General features: G+C 35.6%; 1 long non-coding RNA gene across 1 annotated transcript; it reads right to left on the reverse strand.

Annotated features, from left to right (window-relative positions):
* Positions 1–872: 872 nt before the first annotated feature.
* LOC145722874 (uncharacterized) lies at positions 873–5,313 on the reverse strand. Its single transcript, XR_014147451.1, has 4 exons — positions 5,030–5,313; positions 4,902–4,940; positions 1,809–1,980; positions 873–1,050 (listed from the first exon to the last, which is right to left on the reverse strand). It is a non-coding gene; the product is annotated as an uncharacterized LOC145722874 (long non-coding RNA).
* Between the last annotated feature and the right edge of the window lie 6,355 nt (positions 5,314–11,668).

An 11,668-nucleotide genomic window follows, 5' to 3' on the forward strand; every position in this document is an offset into this window, starting at 1 on the left:
ACTCCCTTGTCTTGAAGGAAATTCTGGAAAGGCCACACATTTTGTTACTGTAAACAGTCCTTTTGTTTAGAAGTGCTAAGATGTCTGTTATAAACCACTGAAGAGTTTTCATTCTGTCTTGTTAAAGAAAAAAAAAGGAAGAAAGAAAAAAAGAATGAAAAAGAAATTTTAAAAGCTTAATAAATACAAGTGGATAAATTATATTATGGGTGTAAGAAAACAGCTGAGAAGCAATGTGGTATAATTAATGATTAAAATGTTCAGGATTTACAATAAAATTACCTGGCTTCAAATTCCACCTTAGTTATTATTCACATGTGTCTCTAAGACTGGACTTTTCTTTTCTGAAATGGAGTTGACATGGGTTGTAATGAGACTTAGATGTGATAATACATATAATGTGTCTAGGATGTTGCCTGCCATACATTAATTGTTTAATAAATATTATTTATCATCATTATCTGTTATTCATATTGTCATTATTAGTTGATGCTAATGTAGTGATAAAATATGTAAAATCTATGACAATAAAATTGTATTATGACCAACTTGGAATACATTTCTGGATTTCAGCAGGATTCACAAAATTTGAATATTAGCTGAAGTGGTTATCAAAATGATCTCTGACAGGGGTGCCTGGGTGGCTCAGTCAGTTAAGCAGCTGGCTCTTGATTTTGGCTCAGGTCATCCTCTCAGGGTCCTGCGATCAGCCCCGAGTAGAAATGATCTCTGACATGTCTCTAATTATCTTTCACTGTACAACCATCTCCATGTAGCATGTTACTTCTTGTGAGATCAAGAATTCACTGTTCAGCCTTTCCGGGTTAGAAGTAAGGTACATAAAAACACAGAGTTTTATAGGCTTACCATATTTCCAAGGTGTAACTTGGAAAACGCAGGAATGGATCTGGACCAGGGCTCCATAAATGCTCAGTGATGGATGAAAAACAGATATGTATAGTCACAGTCTCTATGTCTTCGTAAGGATCACAAATTCCAGGGGTCCGCAGGCATCTTACTGTGGATGGCCAGGGAAAGGCCAGAGCAAAGCTGATGAAAGAAACTTCTGTTTTTTAAATACTGAAAGCCTCTGCATGCCCTTACCAAACAGAATCCCATGCTAGTACTTTTCACTTTTATTCTCATCCCCTCCATTCCACAGTTACATTTCCCCTTAAGGATATAAAAACTAGTAGAAATACAGCAACTCCTTCAACACTAAATAATTGGGTGCCCCTGGTACAAAACAACCCCGGAAGAGATAAACCATAAACTGAGAGCAGTCCAGATGAGTTTTTCCATCGACTCTTCTGTTAATTCAACATTTGTGCTAATTGCAGAAAGTAGTGTGAAGCCTCATAGGCACCATAAAACCTATGTTATTTTTCCATACAAAAACTTCATCAGCTCTTAAATGGCTAAACCAAGCAATCCTTACAGGATTCAGGATTCAGAAGGAACCTCAAGAGACCCACAAGGAATTTATGGGTGTTCCTATGGATGTCCAGTGAGTTTGATAGTTTATCTGGGATATTTGCAAAAAGTTGTCAGAGGTCTCTCAGGATCCATAAAACTCAGATTTACATAGATCACTCCTTTGCAAATTAAAGGGTTGGAGTGGGTCCCTGTGAACTTTTGCAGTATCCAGAGCTCCAGCCAGATGCCTTAGGAACCAATGGATTTTTCTCTGATTATGTATATTGCTCTCTTTGAAGAAGACAACACTGAAAAATCATACATAAGACAAAGGTGTAACTTGGATAATTCTGTGGTTTTACTGAGGACAAATAAAAAGAGACATCAGTGACCTTAAGAGAAATGAAGTTGGGGCGCTTGGGTGGCTGAGTTGGTTAAGTGTCTGCTTTCGGCTCGGGTCATGATCCCAAGTCCTGGGATCGAGTCCTGCTCAGTGGGGAGCCTGCTTCTCCCTCTGCCTGCCACTCCCCCTGCTTGTTTTCGCTCTCTCTGTCAAATAAATTTCTAAAAAAAGATAAAAAAAGAAAAAGGATATTTCAACTCATCCCAGTAATAAATTAATGTGTTTAATTTTTCTTCATATAAAATGTCTATTGTTTCTTAAAACTATTAAGTTAATGGAACACTTTAATTTTACTTTTAAAGTGCATACTGTTAATCATGCTTAAAATGAATCCATCAATTGAATCTTAAATATTAAAATTTTAGAAAGTGTCATTTATAAAATACATGTAAATACTATTCATAAATTACATACAGGTAAACATAGAATAATAATAGACATATGCTTCTCCAAATTTACAGGGGATTTTTAATCTGAGGCACAACCTAATCAATAAAGCTTCTAATAAAAACCTTTAAATTCTAGATATCATAAAGCTGCAACATTTTCTGTTTAGGCTATAAACCTTCATATTCAAGGATCATGTGTGATGTGTCTATGATGCTATTTATGAGAATGAAACATAGCACTGCTTTTTATCCAGAGGCATTATGGACAATGCTTGATCTTGCATGAAAATCCCATTATATTAAATCCATTAATGATATATAAAAATCTTACAGTATAATTTTCCATCGTATTAGTGATACATCATATCACATTATAGTTTTCTTGTCATTAACATTGTGTTTATGCCTTTAGCTAGAGTTAAAAAGGGAATTATTAATAACTTGTAACAAAAACTTTCTAATTGTCACATTGTTCTACATGTCTCTTTAGATACCAACAGGGTTGCCTTCAAAGTAGAGAAAAAAAAGAAATTCAGGTAAGTTTGTATGACATAATATGCATGACTAACTCATCTGAATGTCCAAATGAGAGTTGTAAAATCAAGATAAAAAACAAAATTTAAAAACCTATGACCTCATAGTTAATGGCTGAGTGTACAAATGGGATTAAACAATATTTTACTTTTGCTCTCTAAAATAGACTTTTTTTTATAATCAGAAATGTGATGTTTACAATTTTTCTCCTTTCTCCCCATTTTTCTAGGTTTTATCCTCAGTTGATTCCCTGCTCTATCCCTTATTTTTTAATGTCCTGTTCCATTGGTTCATAGCTGAAGTTTTAATACTGAACTTTTCCATATAATACTGTACAAACGGTATTGATTTTCTATGTCTTTTAATTATCCTCTTTAATCCTGTCATCCTAACTAATTCCACTCATCTTTGTGGTTGTGACTTGCCTTATTGATAATGCAATAAAGGATTTCTGACTCTAGCTTATGACATTCTAAGGACTTCTGGGGAAGTGCTAAGGGGCATGCCATATTCTGTCCTCTGGAATAGATGAGTCCACATGTTCTGTGACTATCCCAAGTATTTAAGGGTGGTACTTGTGATCTTACTGGATTCTGGCTAATAACTTAGCATTCTTTTGGTTTATTTTCTAATTAGAAAAATATTAAATGCTCAACATGATTAAAAGTCATACTAGTGCTCAAGAAATTTAAAAAAATGAAGTATACAGAATTTTTGTAAGGATTGAGTTAATGTCTGCTAGTCTTATAGGACAATGCGTGGTTATATAATATATGATCAATTAATATTTGCTGTCTTTGTAGGCATTGATACACTTAACATAAAACCTACATAAACTCACTTATTATTTTTTGTATCCGGACCACTTTAAAAAATTTGAGTTGCCATAGACATTAAAATGCCATGTAAGAGAAGAAATTAGAGAGAATTTGAAAAAGGGCACAGGGTTCTCTGAATGCACTTAAGAGGGTAAATTAGTGAGTCTACAGTGAGCTGATTGTAATTTGAAACTCCGTTTTAGTTATGCTTCCTGAGAGCAAATGCAAAAGTGAAACTTGATGCACTGTATTGTTTTCTTCCCTTCTACAGTTCAACTCAGGCTTTTTCTCTCCTGTGGCTTTGACAAAATGATACTGAGTAATTTTTCAATTTTATTTTATTCTTGACCCCTCACAGAAACATTTGCCTAGGGTCTTCGTTTTATTTATGTCGTTCTATATTCTATTCTGTTACTGTTGGGAATGAAAAGAGAGCAAGCTGTCTATGCCACAGGATCCCATCATTAATAACCATGAAATGTTATGAGCAGAGACACTGTCGCATCAGCCCTTTAAAAGTGAAAGACATAATAGTAAACAATCACTCAATAATATGCACTTTCTTGGGTTTTTAATAATTGTTGATGTTCCATTTGTAACCTCACTATCAAATAAAAACCTGATTGAAGCTTAAAATTCATTAGGACTGAATTTCAGTAATAACCACTTACTTTAATATTTATTCTTTTACTTCTCAGTGGGGCTTCAAACAACTAATCAGCTTATCATATAAGGATCAATTTAATGCCATTAAATATTATGACATGACATTTCATAGAATAAAGGACAGTCAAGAGATTCACTGTAGAACAGTTATTAAGCAAAGAGTCCATGTGGGTGGGCGTGAAAGGAGCATATAATTCAGAGTGCAGAGAAGCAGGTGGGAGTAAAGTGTATCATATTACTTTGTGAGCAAAACAGAACATGCCCTTCAGTCACTGTTTCTCTTCTGCTAGAAGCTAATATTGCTGAATTTTTTGACCTCCCTTGTATTTCTAACTATCGACTTTAATGCAGCCACGTAAGCAAATAGACCATCAAGTATTCCAGCCTTTATGACATCTGGAGGTTCTGGTAAATATTCACACAATAAGCAGATAAAGAAATGGTATCCATATTATTTTATCATTAGCTGCTGTGTGTGTGTATGTGTGTGTGTGTGAAGGGAGAGGACATCATTTGTTATAATGTGTTATTTGCTATATAAAAGAGTATTAGAATGAGTCATTATTATCTGGAAACCAGATTCTCCCCAGAGGCTTTCTCACTTTGGGTAAGTTAGCTGCTTGCTTGTTAACCATTTCAGGGCACTGATGACTCATGCCTATAAATAACACTCACCACTGAATCCTAGTCAAGCTTCCACACATATAGAGAACGCTAGGGAAGAAAAAAGAAAAGGTACTGCAATTTACATATTTTGGAAGGCTTCTGTTTAAAAAAACTGTCAACCCAGCCTCAGGACTTACCTTTAACGTCCACGAGTCACAGGGTCTCGGAGGATGAGGCCATTTGTCTTTCAAGCCACAACAAACCTGAGCAACCTGTGCTTGAAAACACAAATGTCTACTTTTACCTCTCAGCCCTGCATGGCCGGTGCTGCTAGAGTCCAAGTCTCAGCTCCTCGGGACGCGGAATTGACTGGTATGGGTAGTGACATCACCATAGTTTAGTGATACCGGGCATCGATACAGTCCGTGTGCTATATTCTAAAATGATACAAATGCCTTAGAATTTTTTTTAAAAAGCCTCTTAGTTTCTTCCCCCTCTAGTTATTTTTAGACTTAGGCTAAGATAGACGGAAAATTTCTCCATGCCTGGCTATATAACAGTCTCCCTATGTGAAATTAAAGTACATTACAAATCCTCTGTTTCACTCATCTTCTGATCCTCTATTCTGTCCATAAGAAAATGAAGCTGATGAGTATGCTTGGAAAATCATCTTGGGTAGAACATGTTTTTGTTTTGTTTTGTTTTTTTCTCCAAAATACCCAGCCCACAAGCTGTCTTTGTGGATGACAGGTAAACAAAATTGTGGAATGGTCAGAAGCTGCTGAAAGGTGTTTCAGCTCAGAGATGAAGGGTCTGTTGTATAAAGGTTCTCTTTTGTTCTTCAGACATCACCTCCACCCACCGGAAATAATTGCTGAGGATTTCCGTCTTGATTATGTCATTCTATCTTCCCTCCTGTGTTCCCTGGAAATGAGGAAGGAGCCAGCTGTCTCCATAACATTTGCATCATAATAATCAAATAGTGGGAAAACTTCATCTAAAATAACATCAATATCATTATAATAGTATTTGCTATCTGATATGCATGTGTGTAATAGATGTATAGATTGGATTTGATTTATGCCAGAACCATTAAGTGTATTCAAGAAATATAATAGCAACATCATACATAAGAAGCCTGGACTGAGTGAATAGATTGGGAATCTGAATTTTAATAGGAACTGGTTGCTCAGTTAGGAGGCAGGTGCTGAGATGGAAATATCTTCAACCAGATCAATGCTTTCTGAATCGTTTTGAAAGCATTATTGGTTAGCTTTTTTGACAGTTATAAAGGTATGGATTTTATGTGTGTGTACTAAAATAGATGGACATATGTGCAACAATGTGTACATATGTATTGATGTATCATATTAGACATAACAATAATAGCAACAAATATAAATTGAGATATCTCTAAATTTATAGTATCCATTAATCTTTCATTTTATATCATATTGGTTAAGAGCACAAGCTTTGGAATTGGGTTCAGGTATTACTTCAGAAAGGATAGCCTCAACTGATTCTAGAGAACAGAAAGCTCACAAACCTTAGGCAAATTAACCAAGTGTAAAATTGCATTCAGGGGTAGAGGAAAGTGGTGAACTAAATACTTAACACTTCATCAAAACATAAAATTTTTTTTTTATGTAAATCATCTGTGCTTCACTTGATTCGCCATTCAACTGGTGGGCTACTGCTTGATATTCCAATTTTTTTTTTCAGGAAAAGTCAGATATGTTGGTTGTATCTGAAATATACAGAATCATAAATTAAGCATCTATTCAACAATATAATTATACATTTAGCTCTCAGCCCTGAGGTTTTCCTCCCTCAAATTTTATGTATGCAAACTGAAGGTGTTAATGTTTAACTCATAGCATGTTTCTGAGGATTCTATAAATCAGTTAAAATAGTTTTTGGCATCTAGTAGGTGCTCATTAAATTTAGCAATTATTATCCTAACTGAAGTATTGTTATTTTCAAATTGTGTAATTTATTCAACAAGCACTTCCGACCTATTATTTTTTAGGCATCATGAAAATTTCCAGATGAACAGAAGAAACTCTGGAACCGTTTTCTTTTCTTTGGTATTGAGTTGCTGCCTATCAGCTGCTACCCGGATTTGTGTTTGTCTTATAGTGTAACCTCATGTAGGATTTGCAAACTGCAGTTTCACAGAGATGTGTTGGTAAATGTTTAACAACTGGCTGTCCAAAAAGAGCAGGAGGACAAGGCAGTGTGTCTGAGAGAAGTTAAAAAGTCCTGATTTATAGAAGCTGCCAGTTTCCATGGTGTAAATACTCCTCCTGTGGCTGATTTCAAGCTACCAGTACAAGGTCACTGAACACAGTGTTGAGAAGAAATGCGACAAGTCACCTTGAGATGGCTAGAGTATACCCTTGAATCTAAAGCTTGCAAGTGATGCTGTGCAGCAATTTGAAAGAGAGCAATTCTTATGTTCATGATAAGGCTTGAACTCCAACAGAAGTGTCTTTGTGCCAAAAGTCAAACATAATTTTAATAGGACGCAGTCACATCAAGTATAAGTGAAAACAACCTCATATGAAAGCTAAAAATAAATGAAAAAAATAATTTGTTTTGGACTAGAAGGAGAAACGCAAGATAAGTATAAAGATGACAGTTCACCTTTTTTTTTTTAACAAACGTGTAGATAGCACAACCTGTGTGCCAGGCATGAGTCTAAGAACTTTATACGGATTTGAATAATAACTCACTTGAAAAAAGTAACTCATTAAAATGAATAGTCTTGGAATATAATCATACTTTGACAAAAACAGCCATGTTCTACAAAAGATTAGGAGTGCTTTTGCTGTGTGGAAGCTAAAGACCAGGTCTGTAAGGTGGAAAATGCACTCTTCCCCCAAAAAGCATAAAAGCCTGAGTAAGGAAAATGATCAACACAGAAGGGAATTAAATTCTTTTGACTACAAATAAAATAATATAATAAATAAAACAAAATAAGTAACAGAATAAAATAATACAATGAAAATAGCTGTGATTTATAAAGCATGCATGTCTAGACGGCTTTGCAATTATTTTTTTAGTGGTTCATATTTTCATTCCTCTTTTGAGTACTTTACCATGGGATAGGTGCTGCGTTCATTCACATGATGGAGAGCACAACGAATGGGAGAGATCACTGCTTCCCTAGAACTCTTAGTCTAATTAGGAATTTATATTCTTTGCAGGTTAGGGTTAATAATGTTAGCAGCCACGCCCCCCAAATCCCCAAAACTTGTCGACTTTCAAATAAGTTTATATTTCATTCATACAAATTCTTTTTTTTCTTTAAGATTTTATTCATTTATTTGAAAGAGAGAGTGAGTGAGAGAGAGAGCATGAGCAGGGGGAGGGGGAGAAGCAGACTCCTCTGTGCAGCAGGAAGCCTGACATGGGGCTCGACCCCAGGACTCTGAGATCATGACCCAAGCCGAAGGCAGTGGCTTAACCAATTGAACCACCCAGGTACCCCGATTCATACAAATTCTAATGTGGATATTCCTCTTTAGCAAATAATCCACACCACAAGGTCATTTAGGAATCCAGGCAAATTCCACCACATGGCTACCATCTGATCCTAAAAGTTCTTCCCATCAGCAGATGGAGAAAGAGATATTGGTGGGTCATGCAAGTGGATATTAAAGGCCATATATGGGAAAGGCACGTATTATCTCCCCTCATACCCCTAATGGCCATATCCACTTGCAAAGGAGGCTGAGGAAAGCAGCCCACCTGTGAACTCAGAGGAAAGAAAAATAAGTTTGATGAAACCAAATTCCCTGACACATACTCAATTTATTCAGCTAATGCTTACAACAACTTATATGTAGATAAAATGTTTGCATCCATTTTGCAGATGAGGAAACAGAAGCTAAAAAAAAAAAAAGATTAAATAACCTGCCCAAGTTAACATACTTTGTTTATGTCAAAGCTGGGATTTGATACCAAGTCATGATTTTACTACATGAGAATCAGTATGTGGAGGTTTCTTGTTCTTGTTTGAGTTCTTTTGTCTTGTTTTGTTTTTAAACTTTTGGGAAAAATAATTTGGCAACTTGAATCAAAAATTTTTCCAAGTAAACCAACTCCCCAACATTGAGAATTAGCTCCACTTTCGGGGAAACCAGTAAGACCAAATTGCATAAGAATATTTGCTGACCCTTTATTTTCTCATATGGGAATTTTATGCAGAGTCTAGAAGAATTTTTGATAAAATCTCAGGGATAGGCTTTATACAAAACATGCTCTTTTAAATAGAATAGCACTTGCAATTAGCATCAATAAGACATAAAATGCTTCCAAGGATGAAGTCATAAACTTTAGTGAAAAACACAGAATAACTGTCTTATTGTGGTTCAGAGAGGTATTTGACGTACCATTCTGCTGCCTTTGGAAACTAATAAAATATAGGTTGAGAAGGAGGGTAAATAATTACAGATTTTTCATCTTGTATTTCAAATTCTACCCAGCTCATGCCAATCTGAAAGTCACTAATTTTATTTAAGTCCATGCAGTGCAACTCCATTTGTCTTTGAGTTTGTCATTCAGTTCTCTATGACAAATTCTTAAAATACCTTCCCAGAGCAGGTAGAACATGATGAAATATCCTTAAAGTATTTTAAGTAGTTAATAGAAATAATCAAGAATATTGTGAAAAGATTTATTTTATTTATCTATTTAGTTTTATCAGCAAATATGAATTTATAAGCAGGTATATTCACATACACCAGGTGGTAATCACAGTAAGGGAATTTTACACTGTAATAATCAGATACTTTTATTAAGCTCTTAGACTTACTGGAAGTGTATTTTCTTTCTACTTTGGTAGGATGGCAATAGGCACTTTAGATCTCAGATCAATAGACAGAAACATTTATTTTACATAGAGAGAAGCAAAGAGATTTTATATTGTCTTAAAACTCATTTTGCTGTGTCATGTGAACTCATTTTGAAGTCTCTTTCTTGTCAGCAGTAATATTTTATTTCAAACTAAGAATGTTTCTCTTTTGAGCATCTTAAATAGGGCAAAACTACAAAACAGCATGTTAGACTTATTTTTATCACTAAAAGCTTTAATTTTTGAAAAGAGAGAGAGATGGTATAAAGAAAGGAGATTTAAGCTTCCATGCGCTGAAATTCCATACCTGAAGTTTCCTACAAAAACAACTAGCTGACCAAAGATGGTACCATTGTCTAGAATTTAGCATTTAGCACTGGGAAGAAAATAAGCAAGATTCAAGCGTTTATAGTTTACACATCTGTCTATTTAAAGGACTTCCAACCCCATAGCACTTTGCTGGTGTCAGGAAAGAAATGGAAAATCCAGTTACAATCGTCTATCATTATTTAGGATGAAAACACAGTTTAGTCACTCACTAACTCAGAATTCTCTCTTTTTTAGCAACTTAATACAGTATCATGAAACAACTGCCCCAGACGGTTTATAACAAGACTCTGTGCCAAAAATACATCACTTGTAAGGAAAACAGGAAGCAGCAAAGAAAAAGTCAACTTTAACCAGTTTTCTGAGTCACCTCTTCCTGTGGATTTATCTGTCACAAAACTCCATGTATTTAGAAGAGTTTAAAGTGTGAATTAGAAGAAAAGGTTAGAGGGCGCCTGGGTGGCTCAGTTGGTTAAGCGACTGCCTTCGGCTCAGGTCATGATCCTGGAGTCCCGGGATAGAGTCCCGCATCGGGCTCCCTGCTTGGCAGGGAGTCTGCTTCTCCCTCTGACCCTCTTCCCTCTCATGCTCTCTGTCTCTCATTCTCTCTCTCTCAAATAAATAAATAAAATCTTTAAAAAAAAAAATTAAGAAAAGGTTAGAGCATGAGAGGGCTCTTAATTGGTCTAAGCCCCCAGCTCTTCTAAGGGCTAGCTTTAGGCCAAATGACAATGTGGCGAATACTTCTTGCACACCATCTCTTCTCTCCTTTCTATGCTCAAATCCCTACCTTCTAGGCAACCAGGGCCCTCATGCTTTATCTGGCTTCCCAGGACCTCATCCTTTATTTACCAAAACCAGTGCAGATAGCTAACATGATGATTTAGTCAATTAATATGATAAAGTAGTGCCAAGCGCAGACACCACTTGCGGTTTTTTTGAAAAATTCTTTGGAGTTACACAAACTATTTTGGAACTTCTTCAAGGAGAAAGATGATCAATTGGTAATAGTAACCAAAAATATGTTCAGCATTTACTATGTTTAGGTGGTGAACTACTTGTCTTAGATCTTATTAAAGCTTTACAACAACAAAAACAAAACTGTTAGGTAATTATTATATATATTAAAATTACATATGTAAAAATATATATTTTAGTACAAGAGGAGACTGAAGTTTAAATATAAGTAATATTTCAGAAGATCCCTAGCTTATACCTGTTGGAGCAGGGACCAAGTGCAGGCTGGTGTGAGTTCAGAGTCTGTCATTATGCTGATCTATGTGGTTATTCTTCAGGGGGATTTGCTTGAGTAAAGGAGATCATGACAGAAGTCCCAGAGAGTGCTCTCAAAATTCACATATATGAACAAAAATCTGACTCATGTCATTGGTGTGGCAGTCATGTAAGTCACAAAAATTTCCCGGAGGATTTAAATACACACTCTGATTGAGAACACACATTCATAGGGGTATTGGTATGTGAAGACATGGGTGAACACTAGTGTCATTTAATGCAGACTTTTTTTTTTTTCCACAAACGAAAGAATAACTGGATTACAAATCCTCCAGTTCAAGTACATGCCTCCCGCCAGCAGGTTCAAGTTCATCACAGGCAGTGCTGGAAACTTTTGGGAGTTTCTCTGGATAAATTT

This window comes from Leptonychotes weddellii, chromosome 8 (genome assembly GCF_054177405.1).
Source record: "Leptonychotes weddellii isolate Sample4059 chromosome 8, ASM5417740v2, whole genome shotgun sequence".
Classification (NCBI taxonomy): Eukaryota; Metazoa; Chordata; class Mammalia; order Carnivora; family Phocidae; genus Leptonychotes; species Leptonychotes weddellii.